This window comes from Zonotrichia albicollis, chromosome 3 (assembly GCF_047830755.1).
Source record: "Zonotrichia albicollis isolate bZonAlb1 chromosome 3, bZonAlb1.hap1, whole genome shotgun sequence".
Lineage (NCBI taxonomy): Eukaryota > Metazoa > Chordata > Aves > Passeriformes > Passerellidae > Zonotrichia > Zonotrichia albicollis.
Window position 1 is genome coordinate 84,783,466 of NC_133821.1, and position 11,176 is coordinate 84,794,641.

An 11,176-nucleotide genomic window follows, 5' to 3' on the forward strand; every position below is an offset into this window, starting at 1 on the left:
TCTTTCAATCTCACTGAAGTCAAAGAAGAAGACATATGAAGACGAGTTTTATATGAATTCCCATATTGGATCCAGATTAATTTAGTTGTTGACTTTTTAATCAAACAAAGCATTTCTGACCTAATCAACAGACATTTATTACTAATGTGAATTTACCACAGAGTTTCATTTTTTTTCCAGATGATTACTTATCCTGACATGACAAGTCCGAATACAGATGGTCAGTTTTAATAACAGGTTACCTTAAGAATGCCTTAGTGTTCCTATTTGCCAAATAATAATAATAACAATAATAACAATAAATTAATAACAATAATAATAACCACCCAATGGTAAAAGAAATGCTATAAGAAAGCATTAATTAATGATCTTGTCCTAAAATTCTAAAATACTAAACCACCTCTGAATAATTAATCGTTGCCAACAACCAAATTAATAACTCTAAAGAACAGGTGATGTGGTGGTGACATATCCTCAAATCATTCATATGTCTAACTGAACTTTGTCACATAAAATTCATCATTTCAGGTAAGAAGGCAGCCTTGTCCACAGAGGCTTTGCATTTTCTTTCCTTATTGACCTACCATTGTAAAGTAGTATCACTGTAAAGAGCACTATTGATTTTCAGAAGGTCTTTAGAAAAGCAGTCTCTTGGCTTCATTAAAAATTGAGCAACTTATTATAGTGATATGTCTGGAAGAGAGCTAAGATGGTCTGCATTAACCTCTGACTGACTAGAGAAATAGGGGAAAACCATGATTACATGTGTACAAGTCCAGACTTGGAGTTTCAGACCTAGTCTAGCTTTGACCTCCAGCTCTGCAGATATCTCCAGAACTGCTTCCTGTCTGTGGAGGTTCCTCCATTGCATGGACGACTCAGGATTTTACCAGGAATTTTGTGAAAAACCAGAACTTCTTCCTGTAGTGCCTGGATGTGTCAGTTTAGGTGGGTTCAGTCCACCTTACAGCCAAACCTGCTCGTGTGATCCTGCCCTCCCTGGCTATCTCAGGGTGCTGGAAGCTGCTGCTGTAGATGACATTTGCCTCATGATCTCATTCCTATCTTTGATACCTAAAAGACAATTCCTGGAAATGTCTCATTTAGGTGTCTCTTGGGGCATTTCAAGCCCCAATTTAAGGCTCGGCTCTCACATGTATGTGTAAGCTCCCTAAATCTCTTCCAGAACTCAAAGTCGGATGTTGCAGCATGTGCTAGCAGTGATGAACAAGCCAGCAGTGATGAACATGTTGGATGCTCAGTTTGGTCATTCCTACTGGGTTTTAGAACCTTAGAGCCTGAGGGATAAGTTCTCCATGGCTTTCCAGAGCTCTCTGGTGTTTAAACTGCTCTGGTGCAGCATCTGGTACTTATAAGAGATCAGCTGAGCTTGAGTTGGCAATTTGGTCCCTGTGGGACCTGGAGTTTCTTGATGTTTATTGTCCTGTCTGATGTATAAGGCCATAGAAATGCTACATAAACCTCAGAGGTAAAGAACAAAGTAAAAGTCTCAGATGGGATTTTTGAAAGTTTTAAAACTTTTTCCATCAGGCCATTCCCAGCAGGCAGAAAAATCCTGGCTGAAGAGTAAAGGCTCCTGAAATGAATAACATAAAAAGACATATTTTATTATCTTGCTTCAAAGTACAGATCATGACCATTAAGTTATTTGGGGCTACAAGTTCCAGACCTCCTTCTCCCCTCCCCTTTCATCTAACCATCAGAGGAAAAGGCTGCAACACAGCCTTTAGCACAGCATTTAGCACAAGGTAATGCATCTCTCTCTAGAACTAATGAGAACCCCTCCAACCCCCCCAGCACAACCCCAGGCAGATTATTTCAGCATCTGTGTGATGTGCACAGTGACAGGCTGAAGACGGAGGTATTTGTCAGCTGTCTACTTGCTGACCTTTAGATAAGAGCAGTCTTCCCTGCTTCAGGCCACCAGAAAGGAAAAGGTCTGCACTCGAGACATGCCCAAACTGGGAGCAAGCTGCAGCTTCCAGCTTCCCTTTCCCTGTGTGCTGGGCTTCTTCAGCAGCAGTGATGTGGAGGGTGGGATCCAGCCTCCACCCTGTCTGGACAAAGTCACACTGATGTTATTCTGTGGGTGTCTGATGTATAAAGCTAAAAAATGCAAGTGTCTGCTGTCCCTGGTCACTCTGGGAGGCTCAGCTGGGGTGTCCAGGCTCCTGGAAACCTTCTTATCTGCCAGGAGTGGGGGGAAACACATCTCATCACCCAAAAGCAGCATCTCGGTGTCTCTCTGCCATCCCCACAGGCACCTGGGACAATCCTTGTGGATGTCCCTCCAGGGACCAGACCCTGGAGTGATGACACATACCCTACTGGACACAGTATGGCTGTAGGACCCTGCTGGATGCCAGGGGGCAAACATACACACCTACTGTGGGTGTCTGTGCCCCAGACCCCAGCCTGCCTTCTGGTGTGCCTGCAACCTGAAACACCCATTGGTTCTCCCTCTCCAGAGGGTTGCTCTCTCTGTCTCTCTCCTGCAGCTTTGCAGTCATGGAATTTGTTGGAAGTTAGCACCTTCAGTGCTTCTGCATCAAATTTGGCTGAAGCTTCTGGGCAAACGTCTCAGAAAAGGTGGGTCCTGGTCAGGAAGGAAGAAAGGAAGGAAGAGGAAAAAAAAAATAATAATAATAATGCCCAGGAAAAAAATATCCTGACCTGTATGGCACACAGTAATGTGCCTGGGGCAAAGCAGCAAGTTGCGGAGCCAGAAGAGGTCGTGTCAATGCTGGAACCTGGGACACATAAGTGTCCTTCTCCCTTTCCTCTACCTCTCTTCACCCCACTTTGGGGTACATTGGAATTCTCAGCACCCTCATCCAGAAAAGCAAATGAGAGCTTTCAATGACATTAGCACTCCAAAATGGCTCAGGTAGACTGTGGTGAAAGCTGGAGTGTGACTCTAGTGGAGCAGATGATGCTGAGTTATTGAGGCAGAGCAGAGGGCAGGCCCAGAGAATTGGCAATTAAAGGGTTAGAGAGCACCACATTGACTGTGAAAAGCAGGAGGGTACCCAAAGTGGCAGCAGTTCTCTCCTGGATGTACACACAAGCATCCCCACTGGTCCCAAAGCCAGTGCTGCTTGCCAAGAAGAACCAAAAAAGTGTTAGACTTTTGGCAGCAGCCAACTGTCCCCTTTAAATGAGTTTAATCAATTCCTTGCTTCAGGTAAGTACAGTCTGCTGGGCTCAATAGCAAGAGGGAGGTTACTTATGGAAATACAGAGGAGCATAGATGAAATATAAATTACCCAATCTAATATATTAGCATATTTTTGAGTGATGACTGATCATTGCCTTGCAAACAGCTTGCTGCTACCTTCCTCGGCAGCAAACATAAAACACGAGCTGTTTGCTAACATCATGTTCAGGTTTTTTTGAGCCTCCTGCACTCATGATCAGAAGCAGGCCATGGATCACCTCCACACCTGCATGAGGCTGAGTTGAACTTGTGTAGGGGGATACAGTATGGGTAAATGAGGGTGGTATAGAAAGTAATCTTATCCCCTAAAGAGTTGCAGCTGAACCAATTACTGAAGATTAGAAGCAATCCTGATGTTAACAGGCCACAGCTGTAGCCAATCAGAAGAGTGTTATAAAAGAGTGCATTGGTGGGAACTGGAGTCAGTTGGCTGCTGTGAGGACAGGGAAGAGTCAGTGCCTGGAGGAGGTATGAACTCTGGCAATATGGAGTCTTTGCAATGTAATGACAATAGAGCTCTTCCACTATAATGACAACAGACTTGTGGTCATGTGAGGTGACAGCCATCCTCTGAATGCCTCCAGTTGTCCTACAAGTGAGCAGAGAGGATTCTGCACGCCCTGGAAGTGTCAGTGCAGGACATAACCAGCATAGGCTGGTTGCCAGCTGGTGCTGCCTGCCTTGGCAGGGCACAGAGGGCCATGAGGCAGCTCTCGACTCCCTGCCTGCTGTCTCCAGCCTTGGCTGGGCTGGGGCTCGGGCAGGTGAGGCTGATCCAGCAGCACAGCCAAGTCCCTACCACCCCTGGGGCTCAGGGAGAGCAGGTGGAGCTGGGAGCACACAGAGTGCCCGAGGGTCCCGCTGGCAGCGGTGACTGCTGAGCACCAGCTGCTGTGCCACTCTCCAGCTACTTGTCATCAGGAAGTGACAGGGACAGCAACACCAGACAGATGGCCTTGTGCTGGGCCTGGTGGCTCTGCAGCCTCTGTGGCACTTTTAAGGAAACTAATTGGTGATAAATGTGCCTGTGTGTGCCAGCAGTGACACCACAACCCGAAAGCCACCAATGGCTGCTGACATGAGCCTCCCTGGATGGAGGAGTGCTCAAAGGGACAGCACCTCCTGGCCCTGCCACTGCCAGAAACACTGTAGGGCAGGATGGAGCAGGGAGATTCCCCAAGCTTTCTTTAATAAATGTGTGGGATTGCTTGAGGCACATGCTGGGTGAGATCAGGGCCACAGGGCCCACATATCCCATGGCTGTGCCCCCACACTGCACAGCCAGGCCTATGGTATGCAGCCTGGGCATCTTTGTAGTCCAGGATTCTGGAGGGAGGAATGCTGCCAGTGTCTAGAAGGAGAAAGAAAAGGATGGTTACTGGTTTAGGCTTCTGCACTTCCCTTTGCCTTGGGCCTTCAGAACTGGTGTGTTTGGGATCACTCTGGCCAGAGCAATTGCCAAAGCAGAGGGGGCTTTAGTGACCTCTGAGCTGCCACAGCCTACGGGCTGAAACAGTGTCTGATTTTGCCAGGGTCATCCCCCAAAATGTAAAGTTAGAAATAGGAGAAAAGATAAAGTGTCATGGGGGGGGGTTAAGTGTGGGAGTGGAGCTTTATGTGGGGATGTGGAAGTGCAGCTCCTTTGTGGCTGTGCTGGTGCTCCCCAAAAGATCTTCAGGTAAACTTCTAAATGTGAGCCGTGTAGAGGCCATTTTTCACCAAAGCTTTCCCAAACAGGCCTCTGGTAAGCCCCACGGCTGGTGATGGCCACAAGTGCAGGCAGTGATTTGCTGTGGCTGCACCCTTGTCTTTACAACACAAAGGAGGGGAACAGCCCTTGCAGGAAAAGAGCACAGCATTTCCATTGAAAGGTGGGACCAAAGGACAGGAGACAATTTGTGTGTGGCCACAGGCAGCACATTTGAGACAAAAAAGGAAAGCTCTATCAGTGCAACTTTCCCAGACAGACAAGCCATAAATCAGAGCGCCCTTTCCCGTCTCCTGCATCGAGCTTCTCTTTAGCTGCTGCAGACTCTGCTCATCCATTTCCTCCCCTCCCTCTCCACTGCTTCTTTCATTACCCACTACAAGACCTATTCATGGACATCCCCTGAAACGTCCCATTTGTCGAGGGAATTGCAGTGCTTGCTTTCACTTCCAGCTACTGGACATTCTGAGCCAGGGGCCCAGTTTTTGGTAATAAACATTCCCTTTGTCAAAAAAAAAAAAAAAAAAGCAGAATTAAAGTGCCAGCAAGCAGTGTCTGCTAGACAGGGGGCTGGTCTGGCCTTAGCCAGCTATTGAGATGTCTTTGTGCCATGTTGCCATAGCTACCCTCCAGCTAAACAGGGAAAGAGCTCCTTTGTCCCAGATTAAGACCAGCAGACTTTTGGATCAGAGCCTGATGGAGACTGGGGAAGGAGCTTGTCTGCAGCTGCTGGGGCTCTCCTGCATTATTGCTGTGCGTGCATTAGACTGGGCAAAAAAAAAGAGGGAATTGTTGGAAATACATTGATTTCATATGCATAGATAGATATACACATATGTTCATTTACTTTATTTATATATATATATTTGTATACACAAAGGAGGCTGTGGAAAGGTACTAGACTGAGGGACAGGTTTGCCAGGAAAGAGGTGTAACATGAGTAAAAAACACTTGAATTAAATACACCAGGAGCACTTGCAGCACTTGTCACAGTCACCAGGGATAGCAACCAAATCCCTTAAAAGGGGACCACAAGTCCTGACCAAACTGTATTCTGAGATGAAAATTCACATCAAACTAGCTGGGCCTTGAGCTATGCAGTGTCAGTGCTGGCCCTGCAGGTCCTTGTACATCTGTCTTTGCAAACTCAGATGTGAGTGGATTGGGGCAGAGAAGCATTGACAGACTGGTCAGCAGGGTGGGCACAGAGCTGCAAAACCCCCATGGAGAAACAAGGACCGTTGGCCTAAATGTTAATTATGAAGGGGATTAGTATGCAAGTGATTTTTTTCTGCCACAACTGGATATTTAGCTTGGCACAAGTGAGGCTGGGTGTTCCCACACTGCACTGAGGTAGCTCTAGCTCTGAGTTTTCTCTCTGTCCATCTTAAAATAGCCCCATTTCTTGAAGGTGCTCAGACAGCAGGGAGAATTTCAGACCTCCTGAGGCTGTGATATCTAAGTGACACAGACTACTTAGGGACATAATTTACATGAATGCAGACAAAAAGGGCTGAACCCCCTCAAAAGGGTTGTTTGGATGTTTGGATACAATGCAAACAAATTTTGAAGGAACACCTAAAGGCATGGTAGTAAAAGACAAAATATGTTAAAAATAAATCCAGGATTTATCAAGGTCACTTGAGTCAAACTGACTTGATAAGAAAAGAAAAAAAAAAAACAAACAAGCAAACAAAGTTCTCCATGGGCTTTTTTAGACAAGGGAAATGCTTTAGATCTAATCTGTCTGGACTTCGGCAACACTTCTGATAAAAGAGCCACATGGGAAATCATTGTTTGTGTTGGAAGAAGCAGGGACTGGTATTTGAGCTGAAGGTCTGTCAGGAAACAGCCGGGAACAAACACAACAGGTTCTTCTGAAAGGAAAATGATAGGACCAGGGAGACATAATGGGTGAAATTACTTGGAGCCAGTTTTAGGTAGTTCTCTTCTGGAACAAAAACTAAGAAAGAGCTAATGATATTTGCAGACAATACACGGTTGGGAGGCATCAGTGAATCGGGAATAGCAGAAAGGAAAAATATTGTGTTGGAGAGCTGGATCAGCAGACCTGGAGTGAAGAGTTCAAAGTGCCTGGCATGCACTGAGGCTCCCTCTACACTAATTAATTAAAGTGAGCCAGGGCAGATTTATTAACTGCCCCATGATCACCAGTGAGGATAAATGTTTATGTGCTTCCTGGCACTGTTTGACAGGGCTGAGCAATTCCCTGCTAGACAATGCCCAGGCATGGTTTGGGGATTAGCAGAGGCCAGGGACAGCTTCCAAGGGGCTGTAGGGATGAGGTCACTCTGGTTTGGAGATTAAGAGAGTCATGGATCTGAGCCATGCCTCACCATCAGGCCCTGGCTCACTGTACTGGCTTGCCATAAATGTGGCCTAAGAAATAGCAGTGTTTCTGATCAAACACGAAATGTGCGCCAGACAGCAAATACAGTCACAGCTTGCATCAGGAGAGAGGCTTCTGAAAGCATCCTTTTGTTCCTTTACAATGTTTTCTGGGAAAAAAAAAAAGTGTGTAATCATGGCCTCCTCTAGTCCAGAATCATCCCAAATGGATGGCAAGAAAGAAATATTGGGGGGAACGGCAAACATGTCCAGTGAGAAGAAATTGAGTGAATTTGGCCAGTTTAGTCTGACAAAACAAAAGCTAAGAAGCAATTAACTTGTGCTGTCTACTAATACATCAAGCAGATACATACCAGAGGATGAAAAAACCCATGTAAGCTAAAGCCACTGTTGGCACCAGTACAAATTATATCAGCCAGCCACAGAAAACTTTGAGCTTGAAAATAAAGTCATTCTAATCACTGAAGGAGAGTGCTTCAGATACAACAGGAGAAGCAGGAAGAGCACTGGAAGCAGGAGTGAATCTTGGTTTCATCACCTCTTAGGAGATGATGGCTGCACATCTGGGGATATGTGTGACAGGGTGGCTTGTGACAACAGAGGCTGGTGCCTTCTGAGAGACTGCCCTCACTGACCCACAAGGATCTCCTGTCCAGCTTCTTCTCTTCCTAAATAATTCACAGGAAAGTGTGGCAATAATGACCACCAGAAGTGATGCTGAGCCTAATAATTCCTACCTTCCACTGAGCTCTTTTATTGACCACACTGACCACAGCCCTGTGCACATCAGATGAGGCACAGCTGCTCAGGGAAACAAGTGCCAATTGCTGTGCTTTCCCCTGGATTGCTGTGTAAGCATGTGGCTTCCTGAGAGACTTGGCCTCATACACATTGTTAGAAATTAAAGCATGGGGGAAAAAATGTATATTAAAATAAGGGGTTCCATAGTATGTGTTATGAACTGCAGCCTGAGGATGGTTTAGAAGGCAAGAAATTATAGTAATTGCTCTGGCTAATAACTATGCAGAGCCAATTTACTTCTTTCTGCCTTTTCCATGCTTGTGTGTCTCAACTATTAGTAATGTTTTGTTAATTAAACCAGTGCTTTTCAGCTGTGGTCTGCAGGTCCTGGAAGGTTTCTTGGCTACTTGGAAGCAGTGGTGCAAAAAATTAATTAAGAAAAGGAAATCTGTGGTGGGAGACCTAAAATTCCTAGACAGAAAGTTGCTGTTGCAGAGCAGTCAAAATCCCTAACCCCCAAAGCTCAGCTGTCCCCAAACCTTGTCTGAACATTTACACTTTGTCCAGCACAATCAGACTGTCACTCACCCAGCCTCTGTGGATACATCCATGGGTATATCCTCTCTAAGGTAGCCCAGAGTTGTAGGGTCCATCCCAAAATAACAACTCCCTGCTCATTGCAGAGGGGTTAAAAGGTCCCTTTCAACCCAAACTATTCTCTGATTCTATGATTCCATTTATATGCAGCACACAAAGCCTGCAGATGGATACAAAATACATATCCATGTGAGAGAACTTGGAGAAGGGCCTTTGCATGTCAAAAGGCAGGAAAACTGAATTATTGTGTCTCGCAGTACCTCCTGTGCTCTCACAGCTTTTCATGGATTTGGGGAGCAGTTGAGAAGCTCCAACTGTTGCAGAGGAGCAAGAGGAGGAGGAGGTGGAGGAGGGGGAGGAGGAAAGGCAGCAGCACAGCAGCTGCTCTGTTTCAGTGCTCCTTTGGACACTTGCCTTTCGGCCAAGACATTCAGCCCCCACATGCAATAGTCATAACTTTGCATAGTTTAGTTTTTGTCTGTTACTTAGTCATGACCTGATGACAAAATCAGCAGCACAATTCAAATCCTCCACTAAGAGTATCAGTAGCTCTGAGATGTCTCCTGAGACATAATTTACAAATCCTTCCCACTTCTTAGGCATCAGCTGCAAAGTTTGCATACAGATCCAGGGTTATTTAGATCCAAGAGCTTGAATCCATTTCTAATATTTGCAGTTTGAAGCCCTGTGCATGTGCCAACTTCCCTTTCTCTAAAGCTGCCAATTTGTAGAGTGCTACTGGAATGGAGGAACTGAGGGAAGACAAACTGAGGTCCCAGTTCTGGGGCTCAGGGGAAGCAAGTTGCTGTCCTTGTCACTGATGTGTCTCTGACAGGGACAAAAAGTTTAATCCTTCTTTCTATATCCTACGACAGTATAAGGAGAAATGTTTTTAAGAACACAGGACATTTAGGCTACAGTGATTGGAGCCTTACAAATCGCACCCACAACTCTCAAGGTCTTTTAGGCATGATGGATTTCAAAAGCATAAAGACTCCAAAATACTTTGATAGCTTTGGAGGTCAGAACTTGCATACGTGTTGATATATGTTCAGATTTCTTCAGCAGTGTATTTACACTGCAAAAGTTGCTCCCTTCACTGGAGGACAGCAGAAAGGCAGCACATTGTCCTGGCCACAGTGCTGGAATGGATTGCAGAGGCCATGAAGCTTGCATTACAGCCATGGCCTCATGCTTTGCCACCACAATTGGATGCCATGAGAAGTTGCGGAGCCTCAGCCTTAGGAGACATTCTAAACCTCACAGGAGATGGCCCTGAATCACCTGCTGTAGATGGCCTTGATTTGAGCAGGGGTTTGTACCAGATCATCTCCAGACATCCCTTCCAATCTCAGCTCCTCGGTGACTTTGTGATAGGTACTTCCACACACATATATTTTCATCATATATATATATACATACATATATGCAACCCCTCAGTGCTAGGACACATAGCTGAGTTGCAGAAGCTCAATGAATTACCATCCTTCAGGTGATGCTGGTGAAGTTCATGCACTCATCTGCAGAATCTTCATGTGCAACACATGGTAAACCTCTTTTATTGACGTCTAAGATCAGTCACTTTACTTCTCAGCCAATGGGCTGAAAGGTATGCGAGCACTCTGCTCCAGAGATGGGCTGGAAAGGCAAACCTGGCCAGCAGGAACCCAGGAATAGGCTGTGCTGTCACTGCTGCCCAGGCTCTGAGCCTTGCATGTATAGATTCAGCTGCAGCAATCTGTGTTCATTGAAGCTCTGAGGAGAGGAGGTGAAGGTTTGTTTAACTTGACCTGATACAGATTCAAACCCATGTAAGGAAACAAGATATAGTCTGTTCTGCCCCTTGCTGGAGCTGCTGGAGCCTATTTCACCAGTACTTCTTGTGATGCTTCTCCCCAGGCCTTTAATTGACAAATTAACTATAAAACTTTGATGAATAAATAAAACTTTTTAAGATATTAAAAAAAGGAGAGAAATATTGCAGTATGTACAAAACACTGTTGCTTATGGTAAAAACTCCTAATCTGGATTGGCTGCTGATTTTAAGCAAAACAGGAAGCAGCTCTTCAAGAAGGTTGCTCTGCAGCAGTGTGATTATCTGGGAGCCAGACTTGTCACTGAGCTCCATCTGCTTTGTATCACACCGAGACTCAAGCCCAGACCTGAACATCACCAGAACTGCAGAGTAGCTGCAGTAGATGGGTAAGGCTGGGCTAACAAGCCCATCAGTTCTCAAGAGTTTTAATCATTTGGATGTGGTGTTCTTACAGCTGCATTTCAGACACCACAGCAACTCTCCTGAATTGGCTGTGCTGTGGGATGGTGCAGTGGCTGGCCTGACCTCTCAGAGGGGGAAGTTTTCTGCTTACAGGATAGTGAAAGGAGACTCTAAGATGGGGCTTCTGTCCTCATCCAGGAGCCATATGCCCTCTCCTACTGCTTGTCTCCCCAAGCAGGCAAAGTTCACTTCATCCCTGACCACTTTTAGTCTGTCCTAGGGACCAGAAGATGTCTGAGGTCAG